Below are 22,890 nucleotides of genomic sequence, written 5' to 3' on the forward strand. Positions count from 1 at the left end.
ATTTTCAGCCGTAATGCTTACAGTACCAATAAATCCAATTACTTTCTTTTTTCCTTTCCATGGAACAAGATAATCAAAACTGCCCCATTTTCCCTCTTACTTCATTTTTTTCCAGACCATAATATGTAGTTTGTTTTATCAGACTTTGAATTGGACAAGTTGATTTCTAAAAAATAGATTTTATTTAAAAGTGAAAGCCACAACTATGGTAGGAAAAACACCTGTGCAATCTCTTAGGGAAGATGCTCACTAATTTTTCAGCAACTCCTGTAAGACTACAACTACTACTGCAAACCTGCACAACAATGATGAGGTTTTTGAATAACTTGGCAATCCTGGAATCATTCTCTGTCATTTCCAGAATAATAGATCTGTAGTGGGTAGAAGAGGTGTATAAAATGCAAGTGAATTTTATAACTTGTACAAGCAAGTAGTGTTAAGTTAGTTGTGTGAACTGTTAAATTTTCCCCAAGAGATCCTAGCACTAACTCAACAGACAATACAGAGGTACATGTCAAAGCCATGAATCATGGAAAAACAAGGAGAAACAGATGAAATTGATCACTTATGCCAGCATCCCAATAAATTTCTGAAACCCTTGAACGCTCCTTCCAGCAAACCTAGAGGAGGAATCACAAGCTGCTGGTATGTGGCCAGGTCCCAGTGGCACCCGGTGGGTTTCATCTCCCCGGCTTTGTGTGCCCACTTCTGAGCCGGTCATCCTTGGCTCCATGTGTGGATGAACGTCTGCTCCTGGTGCACAGCTGGCTTCGGTGCACATCTGAGCAGGGTCGTACGAAGCACATGGTGAAAATGCCTTTTTTTCCTTGCTTGACTGTGCAGGGAGCCTTGGGTGAGGGGCTCAGTCACGTGTGAAGTCAGGCGCTGTGAATTGCCTTCCCACAGCTTTTACAGGTCAGAGATCTGAGGTTTGGAGCAGCTTAAAAACATGCCCTGGAAAGTGAGGGCTGGTGAAGGAGCACGGTGCCCAGATGTTAAACACTGCAAAGGCTATTTGATGGAACATGTCATGGCAGCAGCCTCCAGAGCAGCACTGGCACCCGTTGCAAGCCACCTGCCCACCCTTTGCTGTTCACAGAGTGTTGGGGGGCTCCTAGGACACTGTTAGTAGAGAGCAGAGGCCGATGTTTTGTGCTATTGGTAGCAGAGTTTGGGATGCAGCCCAGAGGTGGGTTTGCCTGATAGGCAAGAGAAACTGAAGAACAGGATTCAGAAAACTGGCACGCCGAGCTGGTTAGGGACTGCCAGATACGTTGGCATTTTGTGAAAGCTGCAAGGAGGTAACGTGCCAGGTTCTGCCTCTTTGCTGCCTTTTAGCTATTAACTTACTGCTTAAGAGCTGCGTGTGAAATGGGAGGCTCCAGCTTTTGCTCCCTGGACCTTGGTGGGTTCAGGCAGCCACCTCTCTGGGGCTTAAGCTGTGTGCTGGGCTGAGCAGGGCCGCAGTGGAGCAGAAAGCCTGAGAAGCTGCCCCCTCCCATCTTCAGCCTCTCCTTGGGCCTCTCTGTGCTGCCTAAAGCTTGCCAGGGAGTCCTCTGGCATCAGGGTCCTGGCCTCTGCTTCCTGGTGCTTCTGCGGCATGTGCTGTGTTGTTGGACAAGAAAAAAGAGGCTGACAAAACTGGGATTCTTCCTAGCATTCTTCTAAAACCTTCTCTGCTTATGGTTTTGGCATGGACTGCCAAGTTGGAGATGCTTTCAAGGGTGATTACCGAGAAGGAAACACAGGTTACAGCAGAGAACTGCGAATGAAGAGCAGATGATTGCACCCAACCTCCTCAGTCCCTAAATATGATTCGTGACTACTAACGTACTGGACAAAAGGCCGTTATCAGTCAGATTCAGCTATGTAGCTGGAAGCGCAAGCACTTTCTTTGCGTCTGAGAGGTAACATACCCAATACTTACCCGCTGGTGGGATGAAGAGTCCGGTATTAAAAGCCTAAAACTCTATACTACGTGGAAAATGTACAGAGAGGGCAAATCACAGGATGGACTGGGATAATGCTGACCTGTGCTGATACTTCACAGTGTAGCTCTGAATTCACTGCGCTTACCACCTGTGTCCTGGAAACTGTCCACGCTATCCTAAATGGTGCTGATAAGCACTTTAAGGTGGGTGTGTGGCTCGTTCCTAGTGATTTATAACTTTATTGCTTCCAGGTTGGAGACCAGGGTCTCCGATCTGGATTCTGGACCCTACTTAATGGGATGGATTAAATATGGCGTGAAGCATCTCAGAAGGACAAATTGATGTCCCACACAACCCATGTACAGCTTTAGAGAAGCTAATTCCAAGCCCAGGTTATGCACTTCTATTATTTCCTCTTATCAGAGCTGAGATCTTTCCACCATCTCAGACTCCAGAAAGCCCAGTACTCTTATTCAACCATTTTTTAGCTCAGACTTCAGCCTCATTCCTGTTTCCTTCTGTGGAATTGGTAGTGTCCATCATTTTGTCCTGCAGGGGTTGGCGCACTTGGCCAGGCACTGGGAGACCTAGTTTCTAGGCAATATCTTAGATGCAATTTGAGCTAATATTTCTCTCTTCCCTGGAGCAAGCCTTCAACCAGTTACAAGATCAATTTCCATCCCCCCAGGGAAGCAAAGCTGGTCTCCAGATAACTACTCAAGGTACCTGGTGGGAAGGAAAGGGGTGTAAGAAGGAGCACAGATCTGTGAGGGCACCTTGGCTAAGAAGATCATTAATGGCATGGAGCTGGGACCGGGGAGGGTCAGGCTGGATGTCAGGAAAAGGTTCCAAGGCAATTTTGCTCCTCATACCCCCAAGTTTCCCCAAGGGCTCAGTGATACCAATGTGGGATCCTCGTTATTTTCAGGTTATGTTCCAGATGTGTCATAATACCATAGATATACCAAGGTCTGAGGGCAGGAAACAAGACCTGTGGTTGAATACGTGAAACTTGGAAGTGGAAGAAAATACACTGTCATGGTGAATGAATATATTGAGGGGTTTCTGTGGCCCCAGACTGGAGACAAAGCTCCATGTGCTCTATACAGGTAAGACTTCCATTTCCCTGGGCACATAGGAAATCCTCCTCTTCCGTGTCTCTGAAAATGCAGAGGTTGAAATAGACAGATATAAATGGTATCTGTGTGATGGCCAGCAGTTGTTACACATCAAAGATATTAATTGGTTTCCTATTAGTTTTGTCCTCTGTGAAGGAAAGTCGCATCGAGGTAAGCGTGGAATAATGTAACAATCAGTACACAAAGCAATATTTCCTTTTAATGTGGCAGAAGATGTGGCCACTCTAACAAAATTAATCATGTGAATTATGTGACTTGTTTTCAACAAAGCATCTTAAGTAGTTCATAAATATTCCTGTATGCCAGATTCTCTAGGCAGCACAAGAAAAAAGAAAATGAAAAAAAAAAAGAAAAGAAAAAAAAAAAACAACAAAAAAACTTTACTGTACCCCAGCTCCCCGGAAGAACTGTTAAATTGCTAACAGATACATGATAGAGAGGAAGATATTTGGTTTCTCTTAGAGATATTGTAATAATTTCCAGGCTGTTATAAGCTGAGGGTTAATTCTCTATCTTTTTATTTTTAATCATCCTTGATGGTTGTATGAGAGTAGGAAGATGGTTTCACAGTTAAATCTGGAACTCTGGGAGATGTGATTTTGATGACTGGATGTGCTGCAGGCTCTCTCTGACCTCAGATAAGTCATTTAATTTCTGCGTTACTCCTGTTTGCCTGTGGAAAACTGAGATAATATCCTCTTTTCATCAATTCTCCCTTTGGTTTGCTTAGATGGCAATCTATTCAGGTCAAAGATTGCTCCTCTTACTTTATGTGGTGCTCAGACCAATTTCACTGAGGGCCCTGAAGCTTGATCTATAAATAATTCTGTTTTCTAATAGTATTATTTGGAAAATATCTCCAATTAATCCATGAAGGGTACTAAAGTCACCATGAATAATGTTTCTTCCCAAACTGCTGGAAACTTCAATCCAACTGCAGAATGACAATATTATGTCTAGTGGTTAGAACAACAACATACAGTTGGCAGATGAAGGTCTCCAGCATCAGCACGGTCTGCATTTTTGTCTTTAATGCTGAAGGGCTGTTTTTACTCTAAGATGTCTGGTGTTTGCGATGTCTTTACACTGAGTCTTAAAAAGCTTGCAAAGGAAAAAAGGAAAGTCCTGTACAAGCTACATCACAGCATACCAAGTTATTACTGGTTCCAGCTGAACTATCAGGTGAGAAAAATATGTCAAAGATAAAATATTGAATATCCTGACATACACTGGTAATTTCTCTTCCGTTAATTTATAAAGAAAAAATGAGGAAGAAGTTCTTGTGGAAAAAAAACAAAACAAAATCCCAAAGTGAATGGAAGTTCAATACGTAGTTTTAACACATTAACTTTCCTTTGTAAACAAGAGTCTTAACTGTTACATCCAGGGACCTCGGGGAGAAACTAGAAAGTACAAAATTAAGCAGTAGCTAATGAGGAAAAATATTTTTTTTTTCCATGAAGCTGTTCAGAATCGGTCCTTGCTTCCCTGAGGGTGTTGGCTGTCTCCAAGGCGTTATACATCTTAAAAATGTCTAATCTTAAAATCCGCAGCGTCACAAATGGACATGAGCGTGGTGGTCTTGCACCCTATTGACCTGACCACTTGAAAAAGCTTTGGTTCCTCTTTGACACAGGAGAGACCCCCATAGCAAAGTGCTGGTGAGGTGATTTCCTGAGTAGCTTTACAGCTTTTAGCAAGTGTTACTGGCTCCTTGCCTGTGAGGAAAAGACCGTGTGGACATAGTCACAAGAGGAATTTAAGTGAAAGAAGACTTCAGAGTATTCAGTAACAGGCTTTCACTGAAACATCTAATTCGTACTTAATGGACCAGTGTACAAAATCTTGTTGCATTGTATAATTTGTATATATTATCCTCCCTACCTCCTCAGTGAATGTCTCTATCCATATCAAAAAATAAAACATGCGAGGTTTTTCTGTTCTCTCACTTTCCCAGAATTTGCAGATTATTGTTAACTGGAATGGTCTGAAATGTGATGTTCCCTGTTTGTCGCTGGATGGGATGTGCCTGAACCAGGAGCAGGAACAATTATCATCTCAGTGTGTGAAGACTGGAAGGCAAAACATCCGAGTCCTTCATATGTGAGAACGCTTGCCGTGCCTAACGGCTATGGATTTATGGTGGCGGGCCTACGGGTGACATCCTGCTGCTTCCTGCACTCGTTTAGCTACCTTAAATGCTGCTGGTTACCCGCAGCTCCCATCCCATCAAGGGATTCTGTGGGTACGCGGGCCAGAAAAGAAGGGCCAAGGAGAGTGTCCCCCCTCTGATAGACCAGAAGGGAGAACTGGTCATGGCAGACGGGGAGAAGGCTGAGGTACTGAACAGGTTCTTTGCCTCAGTCTTCACTGCCAGTCAGGCTTCCCATGCCTCCCGCTTCCCTGAAACTGTAGATGAGGGCTGGGGGAGCAAAGTCCCTCCTGCTGTAAGCAAAGAGCAGGTTTGAGACCACCTGATGGAACTGAACAGGTACAAGCCTATGGGGCCCAAAGCCGTGCATCCCAGGGTCTTGAGGGAACTGGCTGATGGAGGTGCCAAGCCTCTCTCCATCATGTTTGAAAAGCCCTGGCAGCCAGGTGAAGTCCCTGGTGACTGGAAAAAGGGAAACATCACTCCCATTTTTAAAAAGGGTAGAAAGGAGGACCCAGGGAACTACAGACCAGTGAGTCTCACCTCTGTGCCTCAAAGGGTCACAGAACAGATCCTCCTGGAAGCAATGCCAAGGCACATGCAGGACAAGGAGGTGATCAGAGACAGCCAGCATGGCTTCACCAAGGGCCGTGAGGATGTTCAGCCTGGAGAAGATGATGCTCTGGGGAGACCTCATTGCAGCTTTTCAATATTTAAAGGGAGCTTATGAAAAAAAGATGGAAAAAGACTTTTTTTTCTTAGGCAGATAATGATAAAACAAGGGAGACAAGGTTTTAAAATAAAAGAGGAGAGATTTAGATGTTAGAAGGAAATTCTTCACTTGGAAGATGGTGAGGCCCTGGAAGAGGTTGCCCAGAGAAGCTGTGGATGCCCCATTCCCGGAGGTGAACGCCAGGCTGGACAAGGCCCTGGGCTACCTGGTATAGTGGGTGGCATCCCTGCCCATGGCAGGGGATTGGAACTGGGTGGGCTTTAAGGTCCCTTTTCCAACCCAAACCATTCTGTGATTCTATGATAATTTCAAGAGGCTTTGTATGTGTGCAGTGCTTTAGAAGGTGAGACTACATAAGTGAAGTAGGATTTGATTAGCACTCTTCATTTTATGACAGCTAATATTTTTCTACTTTCTCTTAGTTTTCAAGAGCCAGAAACCACACTCTTTGCTTTAATATCCTCTAATCAATGCATATTCCTATCTACTAGCAGCACACCTGACATCTCTTGTTCATGTAGTATCTAAACATGATGTCTGTTTTTTGTGTCAACAACTGAATTCCTCATTCATGAACAAACCCATGCAGGTTGGATCCTCGATGCTTTCCTGAGCAGCTTAGACTATTCTGTGCCCTTTCCTAATATCCTTAATCTCTGCTTCTGGCAAAATAAGATACTGACCTACTTTATTTTTTTCCCTTCAGAAAGAAAAACAAAGTGCACGTGGTGGAGCAGCAGCTGCTGCTGTTTCCTGACTGCAAGAAGAGAGTCAGCGTGCCTCTGGTTAGGGTTTTGTTAAAGCCACTCCTGCTTTTACGTCCCCCTCTCCCCACCCTGTGTGTGGGCACTCGCTGCAGCCCCGTCCCCTTGCTGCCACTGCACTGTGCTGTTACCCAGGTCTGGACAAAACAGGGGAGAAACATCACGGGATGGGACTGTCCGCAGACGGGGATGAGTTAATTAAGGGTAAGTGGACTCCGGGGCCCAGCCCCCTGTGTCCGTGCTCCCTGATGCAGCAATGACTCCTGCTTGCAAAGCTGGAAGGCCGCCAGCAGCTCTAGAGGCCACTGCTCTCCGACACGTGCTGCACATCGTGCAGCTCCTCTTTGCCCTTCACCGTAGCTGCCCGTTATTCGGAAAATACATAAAGACTGGGGACCATGGCACTGTGTTCCCTTTGCACGTGAATGGCAGTACTTGGTGGGGTGTGGTGGAAATGGGGGCGTCTTTCCCATGGTTTTCCATCTCCCTCCCTCCCTTCCTGCATTGGATGATGCTATCAGTGTCGACTGCTCAGCTCCTGCTTGCTTCACGGGCATCTTCCACTATCTCCAGGAGCTCCAGTGCTTCACAAGAGGACTGTTACACACAGATGAGAGCTAGGCACCAAAATAGAAAATCAATAGTATGCAAGCAGTCTCTCCTCCCACACATGCTTTTGAAAATCTCCCCCACAACCTCTTGCATCAACACTAACCAGGTTTCACCTATAAATCTGCTGCACTTAATCTCCCGGAGTACCTCTCCAGCACTTGCCTCTCATCGCCAGCTTAAGCTCCCTTATTGACAGATGCACACAAACAACTTTTTTTTGCCCCCCTTCTCAATCCTCTATTGTTCAAAACCAACACATGACAACAGCTCTGGCAGGGCTGCATCTGTCCTGCTTGAGCTCAAAGTCGTGAAGGGTTTGAAATGGGAGGGCAGAGCTTTGCTCCTGCCCAAATTTTGTAAAGCTCCTTCTGCGCGGCCGCCAAGCAGCCCTGGTCCCAAAGTCAGGGGGTTTTGTGGGTATCTCTGCCTTCCCTGCACAGCTCTGGCACATATCTGTGCAGTTGCACAGTGGCTGCTGGATGTTTTACCCTTGGCTGCCTTTAATGCTGTCTTCAAGTGATTGTTTCAAAGCTGCCTGATGCCACATCAAAGCAGCAGCCCAGACAAAGCACATTCAGGCTGGGAGCTGGGGTGGAAAGAGGGAAAATTTGCAGCAGAGCGCTCATGCAGGGTGTTTTTTCTTTTGCTTTAATGGGAGTGAAGGGCATGTAGGAGACCTGCTGGCAGAAGGGGGAAATTTTATAGGTGTGAGCTTGGCCAGGCAGAAAATCCAGACCATCACAGAATGCTGCTGGCTGTGTTGTTTTTTTTTGTTTGTTTGTTTGTTTGTTTTCTCATTGCCAAACTTTTTTTTTTTTTAGCAAATATTGATTGTTAGTGTTGGAAGGAATGCTGGGACTATGGCAACAGCACGAAGAGTTAACAGGACGCCTGATGCGAAATGGCTTTTCATGTAGTAAAAAGAGATGAGTAAGCTGAGAATCATAACAAGACCTAATCTCCATTTCAGATCTTGTTTAAGAGATTAATTATGGAATATTGTAGACTTAATTAAACACGTAATCAAGGGCAAATAGACGCAGCCTTACGCCAACTAACAGAAATATAAAAATTATTGTGCTGGAACAGACTATTTCTCTAATTAGAAAGCAAGAAACAGCTACAGCCTCTTACAACTCCCATGTAGAATAAACCAATAGCAGCAACAAAAAGAGCTCTCACTGGGTTAACCCATAAAATCCTTAGTAAATAAAAACTGATGACCTTCTATAGCCACAATTGCAGTGAGTTTTGTGGGCACGAGGAATCCACATACTAATTACTTTTCCATTTGCACAGCATCATCAATTTAAGAAACCTAAATTACCATAAAAATAATGAATTCAGTTTATTACTAATCTGCTGAACAGCTAGAGAAACAGAACCCGAGTACTGATGCGGTGTTCCCATGTTCTCCTGGAAAATCAGTGCAAAAGTAGAAATATAAATCAAGAGTCTTGACAGTTGCTTGTTCTGTCAAGATGTAAGGATTTAAGGAAGTTACTGTGTAAATATTCAACCTCCTCCCCCCCCCCCCCCCCCCCCCCAAAAAAAAAAAACACTCTGGGGGATGTGAATTCACAAATTTAGCTAATTGAGACAAGTAATTCCAGGCTGCTTTTGTCAGCTGGCAGCACTTGAGTTTGAGGTTTTGTTTTTCATTGAGCTCTTGTGAATTCCTCGTTGACTCCTCAAGTGTCTGCCACTTGGAACAACTGGCAGTTGTGTGGTTTTAAATATTTTAATGAAATTGTCTCAGGGACACGTCAGTTTGGCCCTCTGAATCCTGATGTTACTCAAATCACACATGGTAGTTGAATCAACCATAGCCTCAAGCAAAGGACAAAAATGTGCCTGTGTGCACGTATTCCATATTAGTTGTTTAGTTTCAAGGTGTTTCTGATGCCCTTTGCAGCTCCAGAGAGAAGTGGTGCCACCGCCTTTTCAGTGTGGGCATGGTGGTGAAGCTGCTGACGCTGCTTACAGATCTCCCTGCTCCTCTCCTTTGGGCTGCCCAAGGCACTGGTGAGATTTTTTGGCCTTTTCCTTGGCTTTCCTACCCACCTGTTCAATGTCTGCACCTTTCTTCAGGCCCAGCCATTAGCCAGCCTGCTCTTGCATACTGGTTTGTTCTCCCCTGCCCTTCACCTGTTACTCTGGCTCTTTTTATTTTTTTGTTCATTTCCTTGTTCTTTTTTTTTTTATTTATTTTAGTAACCGGTCCATCTGGACAAATTCATTTTATCCTCTGCTCCTGGAGCTGTTTCTCAAAAAAGCTTGTCCTTTCCTGTTTTTTCTTTACTGCTTCAAAGAAAGAAAGGCCCACACTACTTTTGAGGACACGAATGCAAAGTTTGAAAACAATGCTGAACATAATGTCTTTTATCCACATGCGTGGGAAGAAAAGCAGTGAACAGATCACCTGGGTTACATTCAACCTTTGAAGAATATCAAGGATAAATCTAATTTTACTGGGTATATTTTTCCCTCAAGGGATTTTTAAAGGACAGAGCAGAGAGATGTCCTTAAGTAAGGAAGTGACCAGAAATAAAAATCATACGAGCATAGAATCACTTAGGTTAGAAAAGACCTTCAAGATCAAGTCTAACCGCTAACCCAGCATGGATGAAGCAGGTGAAGGGGTTTTTACCAGGCACTTTCTGTGAAACTCAGCCACTTCCTATGCCACCAGATTCCTCTCTTGACTGTGTTGCCTTTTAACAGCAAGAGGAAACTGTGAGATAAAGATCTGAACCCGGAGATCAGTAAGGGGTGAGCTGAAGTAGCTCACACCGGTAATGGAGCTTCTTCAATCAAATGTGGAAATAAGGACTGCTGCTGGAACCTGGCTTGTGGCAGGCAAGCTCAGGAGCTCTTTGGGGTTCAAATAGTCTTACTTGTGTCATGTGAAGGCAGGTATTTTTTTTTTTAAGATTAATTTAATTAGAAAACAACTATCCTGGCCAGATTGGTTTTGTCCTTGCCTAGAAAGGACAAAAGGAAAAGGCATTTCCCTTCCTTTTACCTTCATGCAATGCCATCTGCAAGTTCAGGGATATTTAATTTCTTTGTATTTCAGCCATGCATGGAAACAAGGGTGGAAGCAGGATCTCAGCCTGGTCCCACCTGTGGTAGTGCTGGTGAAACCCCTCTGGAGCAGCAAGGATTGGGGCTGACTTTCTATTACAATGCCCACAGCCATTTCTGTCTTCAAAACATTGTTTTGGGCTGCTGGCTGCTCTGCAGTCTGCATCGCCTACACTCCAGCCATGTTTCGAGCTTTGCTTTGCAGTATATTGCTTTTCAGCACAACCTATACACTGACACCATTACAGAAATGCAGGCACTGGAGCTTGGGCAGCTATGATCTGGCCTTCTGGGTCATCGTTTGTGCATGTGTAACCTCAGCGTCAGCTTGTGCCACAGCAGCCCAGGGTATTTCTCTTTCCCAGCTGCACTGAAGTCTTTGTTTTGTGTTAGAGACAGAAGACAAGGTGTTACTTCTTTGTATTGTAATTTCCGTATGGCATAGCCATATCATCTTTCTGTCCTCACCCTTTGCTGCTTTTTGTTTAAATCTTCACTTTTTTGTCCACCATTTCTCTGCTCTTCTTCCATGTGCACAGGTTCACACGGGGGCAGTTTGGCACAGAACCACCGGAGCCCATGGAGGTCCGATGGGTGACTTGGGCTGAGCTCTGTCTCCATGTAACCTTCTTCCCCATCTCCCACCTCTTTTCCAGTTTATCTCCAGCACACTACAAAGCCAACACCATTCTGGTCCCACTTCCCATGCCTCCAATAACAAGGTACCTTCCACGTTAATCAGAGTTAATGCATTTTTTCTTTTAAAATCAAAAGTTTTGTGAATCAAGCACAAATGTTCCTTTGCAATGATGAATTTACATTTAGCCACTCAAGGTCACTAGTGACATCTCTGCTTTTGAAATGGGGAAGATGGCTACTGCAGTTATCTTTCTTGTTAAAATCTATGACTTTCTTCAGTATTCAAAGAGAATGTGGAGAAAAGTGAAAAGGTGTGATGCTAAATACGAGAGTTGTCTGCCAGAGCTGTTTTTCCCTCGAGCAGAATTGACTAAATCTGCACTGTTTGCTGCAAATAAAATTAGTGGCTAAGGCTGGCAAAAGTGGAAATGTCAATGGAGACGTGGATCTTGCAGAGCTGGCAGGAATGAGGGACTGCATCCAGCCACGTGGCCCACCCACGGCATACACCACCTCTTCCTGCTTTGCCAGAAGCCGGGTGAGATGACTGCTTCTGTCTCGGGGTTCAGTGCAGCTATTCATATATTTATCAGAGCTAAAGCCAGCCAATCCTCCTTCGGAAACAGTGGCTTATGATACACTTTGTGTTCTAGAGGAGAAACAGAAAGATGTGCAAAAGTCTGCAGTATCCCAGTGCAAAAATACAAGAAATGTGCTCAGAAATATGACTTTTACAAACATCAAAGGTCCACTTGTCCCCTTGAATGGCTGGGGACTGGGCCGGGGATAATGAGTTTTGCAAATGTTGTTTTAAAATCCTGTTAAAAATTTGTTGTCTTAATAGGACAGTAATCCACACATGCTGTAAGGCTTGTCACTAATTAAATCATGTTGAGACTTAGAAATGCAGATAAAGGAAGTAGGGATTAAACCAGTCTGGTAGTACTAGTCTCTTTCGGAAATTCTCAGTTGAGTTTCTACAGAAAAACATTCAAATGACCACAGAGACAGGAAAATACCTATTAAAAAATCCCTAATTACTGCATGGAGCCTGTATATTTCTACTAGTGATCTCATAGAATACACTAAGGGAAAAAATAGTGTGATACATAGGAGGTCAGTACTTTCTGTAATTCAGTAATATCCAACACTTTTTTTTTTTTTTTTATGTAAGATAAACCTGTTCTTCCTCTTTGTTCCTGACATAATGTATCAACCTGGGGCAGAGACCCAAAGCTGGTGAGTTTGAGGTGTGTCAAACATGGCTGCAAGGCTCATGGAGACATTGTGCATAATGTGGGCCTTGCCAGGAAGGATCCATTTTGTGTTTCTCTCCATGCCAGCCACAGCTTTTCTTTTTCCTTTGGAAATGCTACGTCCTCTGGAAGTGCTCGATTCCCCTCGGAGAGGGCCGAAGTCTGGGGTTAGAGGTGTTCACCTCTCCTACAGTCCTCATGAGACCTCCAGGAAAGGGAAATCCTCTCCTGGCTCCATGCAGTGCCTGCAGCCCCACATTTCCCGACTCCTTGCAAGAGGAATCTCCTTGGTACTCCTCAGGGGACTCTGCCCATGGGGAATGGGAGTAGTAGGAAACCAGGATTTGGGGGAATCATTGCCTGAGTCGATCCAGGGCTGGCCAGGGTACACCCAGCTCCCCTCTCCAGTATGCCCACACCTAAATGGGCAGCTCTCGGCCTGGCTCTGTCTTTGATCAAGGGCCTGACTGAGTTACATCAGCCGTCATTTTGTATTATGTCTCTGATTTTGGTGCTTTCATTTGGCTGTTCATTAGGATGCTTAAATGCAAATGTGAGTACTCACGTTATGGTTTATGCGTTGCCCAGATCTGTACTTTTCACTTGAAAATCCGTAGATGTAAATTTCTGGAAAGGGCAGCCTTCTGCATCTCTGGTACTATCTTACGTAATCAGATCCCCGGGGTGTTACAGATGTGGTATAAAAATAACTACATCCATGCCTTTGTAATTTAGCCCCGTAGCATGATGGACCAGCTATGGCTTATGGTAGGAAACCCTCAGATAGTGGGAAACCCACTCAACAGGGATTCAAAGTAATGTTCTCCGGGGCCTTCTCTCTTCCAGACACGTACAGTGAAAAACATGTTACCAGTTTGAAATACAGGAGGATGAAAGTGCTTCGTTATTTTTTTCCTGCCATTTTGAGAGTATTTTGTGTTATTCTTGTTCTCATTAATTCTTATTAAGTGTAAGAGAGACATGACAAACTATGTACAAACCCTTTATTAAAATGTTCAGAAACCTCTCAAGCATATTGCATGCTTTTAGCTGGTAACAGGTTCATATATTTCCTTAGGGTAAATGACTTTTCACTTTTCACTTCTGATGTTAAGAGAAACTTTTCTGATTTTTTTTAATCTACCTATCTAGAAGCAAATACTTTGTAATGCTTTATTATAATTGGATATCCATAATGTTCAGTGTAAAAAAATAAATAAATGAGAGACTCTTCCAGGAAATACCCTATCAATACTATAAATGATTAATAGAAAAGCATCATTCCCTTAAAATGCTTTACCATATTTGCAGTCCAAATGCAAGAGTCAGGTACTGGAGTCACACCAAATTTACATTAGCGTGTGCTACTGTGTTCTGCTCTACCTTAATTTATATGTATTCCTATAATTGCTTAAGTGATATCTAAGTGCTTCCCAATTATTCATTAAGGGAGATAGTTGATGTGATTTTTTTTTTCCTTACCCTTTCCCTTTTACTTGTGCAACAAAGTATTTTGGTAGGGTTGGTTTTCTTTAGGACACACAGAGCTATTTATTTACTTTGGAGAAACCAAGGAGAAAACATGCACCTTGTGCTCAGGGCAGAGAGCTGTGATGCTGAACGTCTTCAGCCCCTGTGGGAACCTATTCCTGCAGCTCAGGCTGGCCCCAGCCTGTTGTCTCCTGCTCCTGCATGTGAGTAAGAAGACCTGGTCTGCCAGAGATGAGTTTCTGATCCCTGGAGCCATATCTGGACACAGGGCCCGACACCATGACCTTGACTTGTCGCTTCCACTGACACCTTGCACCTTGTCACAGCAGTGCTGGATGCCCACGAGGTTCTTCCCACCCTGTGCTGGCACGTGGCAGAAGTGCCTCTGTGCCATCAGAAGTGGCCTCTCTGATTTCCAAGGACACTGCGCTGAACCCTTTCTGAGCTGAATTTGGGTCAGCACAGCTAGGTTTTCACACACGCTTAACTGTTAACCATGTCAGACCTTCCAGCCTCCATGAGATAGCCTCACACCTCTGCACTTAAAATCTCCCTAGAGAACTGAAGGAGCAAAGATTTAAGCTGATTCACATCAGCTTTAATTAAAACTCAATTAAACTCACTCAGATTTAAACGTCCAGGAGGCAGATGCATGATCCACACTTAATTACCGTAGCGCAGCCCCATGCCCTCTTCCATGCCCACAGGTGGTGGGCTTGTGCTTGGGGGCTGACGGGGCGGGCCGTGGGGTGCAGAGCTTGGCCGGGCTCCCTAATCCCCTTGTCCCTGCTCCACAGCCGTCCTGCATGCTTACTGCACCTCGTGAGACCAGCAGCTGCGGAGCGGTGGTGCCACCCCCGCAGGGTCACTGCTGGTGGTGTCGTGCTGCTGAGAAGCTGCCTCCAGGCTCAGGGGGCCTGGTGGTGCCCAGCAGCGGCTGCAGCCATATGGCTGCTCCAGGGGCTTCCTGGCACGGCCCCCAGCAAATCCTCTTAGTTCAGCTTTTCACCCTCCTTCCTGCCTCTTCGATGCTGGCCTTGCCTGGCTGGGCTCCTGCTTGGGTCCCAATTCCCACCGCAAGCCCCAAGGCTCTCACAGCCTGGAGGTGGATGTGCCCCCCCGTGCGCTCATCGCCCCACCCCAGCTCCAGGATGGGACTTTGGGGTTGCATCTGCTCTCTGCTCAAAATCCTGCCTGGTGATGAGGCAAGTGGCATAAACTGGAGGTGTTCAAGGCCAGGCTGGATGGGGCTTTGGGCAACCTGGTGTGGTGGGAGGTGTCCCTGCCCATGGCAGGGGGTTGGAACTGGGTGGGCTTTAACCCAAGCCATGATTCTATGAAACTGGCCTGCACTGGTGCTGTTAAACCGTCTTGCCATCCAAACCCAAGTGGCTGCATCCAAACTACCTTGCCCACTGGTCTGATGTCTACCACGGCCCCCTAATGAAGTAGCCTAAGGGGAGCCAAAGCACATTTTGTAACGGGAGGCACTGGTTGGTAGCAAAGGCCAGGAATGACGAACTTAAACCTCCTACACATTGATTCTCCTCTTTGATACCTCAGTAAGGTGTCTGTGCGTTGCATAGGAAGCCAATAAGTTCAAATCTGCTTTCCTAAGGCCGTTATGAGGATTTTTGTTACCATTTAGAGACTTTGAAAAGCAGGGAATACGATGTTCTTGTACTGAGTGGAAGTAGGTGCCTAGCCTCCTGAACCGTTCATGGGAACGAGAGCTTGTTGCCATTTATTCTGTTCCTCAAAATCTAGGTATGAAAACAAAAATCCCTGCTGATGTCTTTTCATTTCTGAAGCAGCACAATAAAAAAACAGCTGCTGAAGCTAATGACTGCATTTGCATAGATTACATGTGACAATCCAGCACACAACGGGGTGTCCTGCCATGTAGACAACAAGCCACAAGGGCGATGCACTTCTGTGGCATTTACTGCCAGAAGTCAGATTCACTTCTGCAATAATAGTGTCAGCTCACTTCTAGGGGGGCCTTGGCTAGCGGCGACAGAGAAAATTACTGATTTTCTCTTGTTTTCCAAGCCAAAAGGCAGAGGGCTCTCTCCCGCCAAGTGCAGAGAGGTGGAGGAGGGAAATCGGCTTTCATGATGGCACCCAGAGTAAACCATCATCCTCCAGGGTGACAAGGGAAAGGAGCCCGATGCCAGTGAGCTGTCCCCTGTCCCCAGGGGCTCTGGGCTGGCTGCAGGTCATGCAGGATGGCTGTGTGCAGCCCTGCAATGAGCCAGAGCCTGGAGAGGGAGGGCTGGCGCCTGCCTGGGGGCACTGTGGCTGAATGCCATGCTGGCTTGGAGGGAAAAAAATAGTTCCTTTGTGTTTTCTGCACAGTGTCCGGGTTTATGGCATTGCTTTGTTATTCTTGCAGTGTTGGCTATAGACAAACACAGGAGGACAATTTATATCCCAAGGCAAACTGGCTCTGATATGGTGCTTCTCCTTTTCTCTTTGCTTAATTGGCCTAAAAGAAAAAGACAACAGCTGCAATGGTGGGAAAGAAAAATGCCTTTGCTTGTCCTGTGTTTGACAGCAATCAGCTTGACAAGGGATTATCAATTGATTTAAGATAGCTGTTAATGCTGGATGTAGTTTGGTGTCTGTTTATCCCCTTTACTGTTTCACACATACAGCTGCACTTCAGAAAATAAAATCACAGAACCACAGAATGGTTGAGGCTGGAAAGGACCTCGAGATCATCTAGTCCAACCCCCACCACGACCTCTCCCCAAGCAGGATCACCTAGAGCAAAACAGACAATTATTTTCAGGGAGAAAACACACCTCCACTCTAAAGCATGCTTAAATAAGACCAGAATGTGAAAAGGAGAAGAATCTCTGAAAAAAAAAAATTGCTGTGGGACTCCTGTGTATTTACGTACATGCGCACTTGCGTTCATGAGTGTCATGAAGTGAGCAATTAAAAAGAGAGACAGGTCACGGGCACATGTTTTTCAGAAAAATCAGGTCATTTTCTCCAGGATTTGTCTTCCAGGACTGCAGATCCAACAGTCACAGACTGCTTCCTTCTGTTCTCGTAATCCATGAGAACATGGCAAAGCTCCGCGACCACCTGTCAACCTATTTTTGTAAAGTGCCGTAGAAAAACTCCTTGAAAAGGACTAGATGATCTTGACTGCCCTATTGGATACACAGGATATCTTTCGCATTGAGGCATGGGTTTCGGATTCAGTTTTGCTGGAAGCAGGGGATGATGTACCTTGGCCAGGAGTCAAGAGAGATGGGCTTCCCCCAGCCCGCTGCTGGTTTCCAGTTTGTTTGCCCCTGGCCCAAATCCAGCACTGTGGAGCTTGCTGGAAATTTTGCAAATGTCCTTGGTAGACACTGAATCCAGCTCTTGCGGGAGGAAACACTACTGAGGAGAGCTCTCCAGCTCCCAAAGGGCTGGGGGGTGCTTGTTCTGCATCCTGGGTACCCTACCAGCTGAGTCCTAGGGCCCGATCCTATGGGTCTTGCATGCTCCTTGTGCAAATGGCGCTTCTCCAGAAACCCACTTCATCCAAGCAAGAAGAAAAGCAGGAGTGCAAGCCCCACTGATCATTCCCCTTGGTGCTAATCTATTCTTAAACTGAACTGTACTCTTTTGATATTTTAGTAAAACTGTCATGAATCAACACCCACTGCTTCATTTTTCTTAGCGACACACACAAAAAAAGGGGGGAAAATGAAAAAAAACGAAAAGCCATCCTCTAACAGACATTCAGTTTGAACTGATCGAGTGATTTGCTGTCAGAGCAACAGCTCTTGTCAAAAATAGCCCTTTGGAAAAAAACTCTGGTATTATTTGTACAGCGTGTGCCACACGATGCTCCTTAGTGAGAGCAGGGTGTCAGCGACCAGTATTAAAAGGAGATCACTGGAAGTGCTGCGTGGGAAATGAATCATGTGCCTCTACAAGCTACCAGCATCCCTGTGACTGTCTCAAACTGATGAGTGCACTGATGTGTATCAAGGTATCATTTTTAGAAGGAGCAAGCAGTGTCAGATTTCTTTAAAATCCCTCACAGCTCTGAGGGGCTGATAAAACCAAAATCCAGGCTGCACCAAACCTTCCCAACAGAGCAGCTTTGACCACAACCCCAGTCCTGTCAGCTCCCAACCATGGTAGTAGCTCTCCTGGTGCAAAAAATGGGCATTGTCCAGTGCACATGCACGGAGCAAGGCACCTGTTTGCGTTAGAGACAGTGGAAAAGGTTTTGCTTCTGTGTTTTCTCCAAAGGAAAAAAAAAAATGGAGGCTGAAAAATGTTGGCTGATATTTTTGGGAAAGGGAGGAAACAACCTAAAGTCCGTGGATGCTGAAACATTTGGTGAGAGGCAGATGTGAGCAAACACAGGCGCTTTTCTCTGAATGTTTAACTTGGGCTCCCTTTGCAATCAGAAGAGACAGAGCTTTTAAGATAAGATTTATCTCACCCAACCTTAAGCTGACATATAAAATAGGTCAAATAAATTATGCCCTAAGAATACCTATCTTCTGCCACATTCAGGAAAGGGGATTTAGGCTAACTAGCAGCAATGCAGCTGTTTACTCTGTCACTGGTTAAAGCATGGGGAGATGAAATCCAGCCTTTGGTTTGAAACAGATTGAAACCAGTGGTTCCTACAGGTTTCAAAGGCATAGCCAAGTTTTTTGTAGCATCTTACAGTCAGCTCTTTCGGAGGCTACTGAGATGTATGCTATTACAAATTTAAAATATGTAGTGTTTATCTGATTCAGTGTGGCTCAGATAGGGGTAACTGCAGTTTTGGGGGTCCTGAAAGAAATCCAGACAGTGAATTCTGCCATTAGGTTTGGAAACTTGTCTTGATAATAAGCACAATTATTTCTCTCCTCTCCCACTACGGTCCCAGGCACAGATTTGTTTCCAAAGCTTTTTAGTAATTTCCTTGTTTCCCATGTACTCGGGTTTCTTTTCCCCCTTTCACATTTGACCCTTGTGTCTTTTCACCTGAGCTCGAAAACTTCCATGTGCTGCCACAGTGGCAGCTCCCACTGATGGTCTGCCCAGGGGCTGTTTACTTTATGCACAGCGATGTGGGGGGAAAGAAAAATGAGGCAAAGCACCCCTGAAATCAAACTAATAAGGTATCTATCAGTAATTATAATGAAACATAAGCAGCAACTGCAGAATCTAGCAATAGTGTTAATGGTGAATTTGAGAAGCATTTCTTACTCTAAAAAAATAAAGCACAGGAAATATGATCACATCTATTTAGATCACAATCTATCCTATTCAGAGAGGCTGAATCTTTAATTAAGGGTCCAGTTCTGACTTTTACATCCACTTGTACTAATCAAAAGTGTTTCTGCTGAAGTCAACTGAAGAGACTGAGACCGAACAGGGGTGAGGACAAAACCCAGGTACCCCCTGTCAGTTTTCTGAATGCTTACCTCTCAGTAAAAATGTCCTTCCCTCCTCTCAGAATCATTCTCATCTGGTCAGAAAAACACATTCTGGCCCAGCACACCCCCCACCCCCTTCCCCTAATCTGCTTACACTTTTGCTTTGGGCTTTTAATTAACGGTAGTGAGCAAGACCCTTGCCTCCTGTGGTACTATTGTCCGTCAGGTCTGCTGGGATTGCACAGACGGGATTTTATTTTCATTAATTTTCGAAATAGAAAGGCTTAAGTAGCACAATTAGAAATAGAAAAAAGTTACTAACATGTCTGAGATATTGTAAACATCAAAGAAGAAAGTGAATGGCTGCATATCCATGTAAGAAAAAAGAAACATATTTATGGGATTTTTAAAAAGCATTTCTCTTTTCAGTCCAGTAGGTGAAAGAAAATAAACTCTCCACATTTCCAATAATCACAGTGCAAGTAAATCTGGGGTTGGGCTGGGTTTATTCTTAGAGGTTCTAGCTACAATGTCACAGCAGGATTAATCTAGATTTTTTTTTTCTTTTTTTTTTTTTTTTAAGTGTAGTGTGCCAGGGCACTAACATATTATTAATTAGAAGTAAATCTGTCCCTTGGGGAGACTACATGCACTGCCTGCATTTTTAATTTGTATTTATCTTTAAGACAAATGAAGCATATTTTTCCCCTCTCCGTTTTTCAGTTGCTTCCTTATTCCTGTGTAATCCTTTTATTTTGCATTGGGAAGAACAGTTGGATAACATAGAGATTGTGTGCCTACAAACATTTTTTTTTCAGCCTCTTGACTGGACCGGAAAACACTGAATAATTTTCTTTTGGGTCAACTTCATGTTTGGTTTCATTTTCGGAGGGGTATTGTTGTCTTCCTATTTTTCCCTTTAAAACAGCATACCAAAAGCAATTTACAAAGGAAAGTAGTTTCGATTTAAAGGGAAAAAAAAAGTGAACAAAATACAATAATTTCATTCTTTCTCATCTCAGATTGTTTAGCTGATCTCAGAAAACTCATTACTAGTTTGTTCAACCTGCACATCCATTTCCTGTTGATTTATTTTTTTCTTCTGTAAAATTGCAGGGACGCTAGGGCTGAGTGATAGTGACAAGAGAAAACTTCACTGTGGCTGCAGAATTCCTTTCACATGTGAAGGTGTTGGCCTGAGTCACAAAGTTATTACTGGTGAGAACAAGAATCATTCCTCCTAGTGAAGTCCTCACCAGCAATTTTTGGTCTAATACATGGCCTTCCAGGCTCATAAAATGGGAATTTTCCATTTTGGCTGGACCTGACCAGTGTTTAAGTATGTGAAATTTCGGTGGCTTTTTAAAATTTCCTGCACATTTCTGTTGCAGAAGCACGCAATCACTTACCTGCTCAAGAACCTGTACCTCTGCTCCCTTTTGGTGTATTTTTTTGGAGATTTAGAAGACATTTTGCTCACTTAAATTGCACTGTTCTGCAGCAGGTAATTCAAAATTCAATGTTGGTGTGATTCAGACATAATTTTCTGAAAATTGAGCCCAGGTCTCTCTATTTTGAGAAACAGGTCTATTATTCTCCATGTACACTTCCCAGTACCATGGCCCTTTGGTACAAAAACAAAGTCATGAGAGTTCATTATCTCCCAGGAGACTGGAGCCGTACTTTACAGGGACATCTGTGTCTCCCAGTCACGGTGATTTCTGCCACACATACACTGGTACCAGATTTCCCCACTGAGAGTTTTTCTTGTGCTAACCAAGGAGGCAGGATGGTATTAGGCAGTTTCTGGTGGTAGTGAGCACGAAGCCTGTGTGCAGATGACAGGCTGATGGAGTGTAAGAATCTAATATTTTTTTCCCTGTATTGCAATTTGTAGATTCATTTAAGAGCAGTTTCCCTGAGATATCCCCAAGTTTGAGCTGTCTGCGAGTGAGGGACAGCCAGACTCTGGGCATGCTGATCTGCACATTTTTGCTGTTTATGCCTCTGCGGCTTGTGAGGGTTTGGTTTGCAGAAAAGGATGTCTGACCTGGGAAAGCAGAGGGTGGAGAATGAAAGCAGATATCCCTAAGGAGGTTCTAGCTGCTGCCACACAGGCTGGAGGTGGAAGTATGCACTGTCACAGGACATGAATCTGTTGGGAAGTAAGTGCAAATAAGTGGCAAACGTCAGAAATCCAGGCACCTTTCCCCTGTACCTTTATGGACACTGGTATGTATTACAGAAAGAAGCCTCATATAGAAGGATTCTTTTATCCCCGTTTCTCTTTCTAAATTAAAATAAATAAAGTAAATGCTGGTGTTAGATTTTTTAATTTTTTTTTTTTTCCCAGTCCCAGTGGTTTGCTAAGCAGATCTTAAGGTATCAGCAGAGATCTGACATAACTTACAGCTTCTTTGATGAGCCCATTGATTTTGCAATCCAGCAAACAGTATCTCTTCCATTTCCTGGTACTGTAATGCATTGTGGTGTCTTTCTGTGCTGTAGCACACCTGTCCATGTAAGAAGAAATGGCAGCATTTGAAATAACTTTTGAAGTAGTGGACCTGTTTTCCCTGTGGACTTGTGGTTGCTCTGGGCCTCCCTGTACTCAGACTTAAATTCTTGAGCCTGGCATGATAACTGTCTGCAGCTTTTTAAAAGCCTACTGACTTTCACTCCATCACCAGCCTGGGTCTGGATGCAGGCACTGTGCTGGCTGAATCCTTGCCATTCACTTTCTGCAACTTAGATTCCCTGCTCATCATCAGGAGGACCTACCAGTTTTAAATTGATGTATCTTCTTTAGACCCCAAGAATTATACATACACTGTAGGACATATGAGGGTAGAAACACAGCTCTAGAGAATGCTAACCAAAGGGAAAGAAGAAAAAAAGAAAAAAAAAAAGTACTTCAGCAGAAAATGGGTAAATTCTGGCATAAAACAGAGCACATCCTGGGTAATATGTTGAAAGGACTGCTCCTGACTCTCTGGAGTCTCTGAAGCTTCTTAGAAATTAAGCCTGAAGTGAAAAATTACTGCACCTGCATAGATCTACAGACTCCTCTGTCCTGTCAAATTTCTTTCTTTGGTCCTGTTCAGCACACGAGGCAGCCTGGAAACACCACAGAATTCTGGGGGCTTCTGTAAAAATGGGAGACAGGATGGCTTACTGTGGTGGTTTTACTCAGGTGGGTGGCCGAGCTCCACCACAACTGCTCTCTCACTCCCCCTCCTCAAAGAGGAATGGGGGGAAAATACAAGGAAAAGGGCTTAAGGGTTGAGATAAGGACGAGGAGATCGCACAGTAATTATTGTGACAAGCAAAACAGACTCAGAATAGGGAGATAGTAAGATTTATTGCCTATTACTAACAAGCTAGAGAACTGAGAAACGAAGGAAAGAAACCAAAAGCACCTTCCCCCCATCCACCCTCTTCCACCTCCTCCCCCCGAGCGGTGCAGGGGAACGGGGGAATGGGGGTTATGGTCAGTCTATGGCGCTTCTTCTCTGCCGCTCCTTCTCGGTCACTCTCGTCCCCTGTGCTGTGGGGTCCCTCCCACGGGATGCCGTCCTTGCCGAACTGATCCGGCGTGGGCTGCCCACAGGCAGCAGCTCTTCCAGAACTGCTCCCACACGGCTCCGTACCACGGGGTCCATCCCCCAGGAGCAAACTGCTCCAGCACGGGTCCCC

At 44.7% G+C, this 22,890-nt stretch overlaps 1 long non-coding RNA gene across 3 annotated transcripts; it reads left to right on the forward strand.

The window, feature by feature from the left end:
- The first annotated feature begins 1,763 nt into the window (after window positions 1-1,763).
- LOC308188405 lies at window positions 1,764-17,969 on the forward strand. Of its 3 annotated transcripts, none has more exons than XR_013945484.1 (5): window positions 1,764-6,923; window positions 8,153-8,261; window positions 9,247-9,356; window positions 10,958-11,140; window positions 16,462-17,969. It is a non-coding gene; the product is annotated as an uncharacterized lncRNA (long non-coding RNA). The 3 variants fall into 3 exon arrangements; XR_013945486.1 differs by lacking the exon at window positions 8,153-8,261 and having other exon boundaries at window positions 1,764-6,163; window positions 6,662-6,923; XR_013945485.1 differs by lacking the exon at window positions 8,153-8,261.
- The last annotated feature ends 4,921 nt before the right edge of the window (window positions 17,970-22,890 follow it).

Source organism: Anser brachyrhynchus (genome assembly GCF_964034855.1).
Source record: "Anser brachyrhynchus genome assembly, chromosome: 1".
NCBI lineage: Eukaryota > Metazoa > Chordata > Aves > Anseriformes > Anatidae > Anser > Anser brachyrhynchus.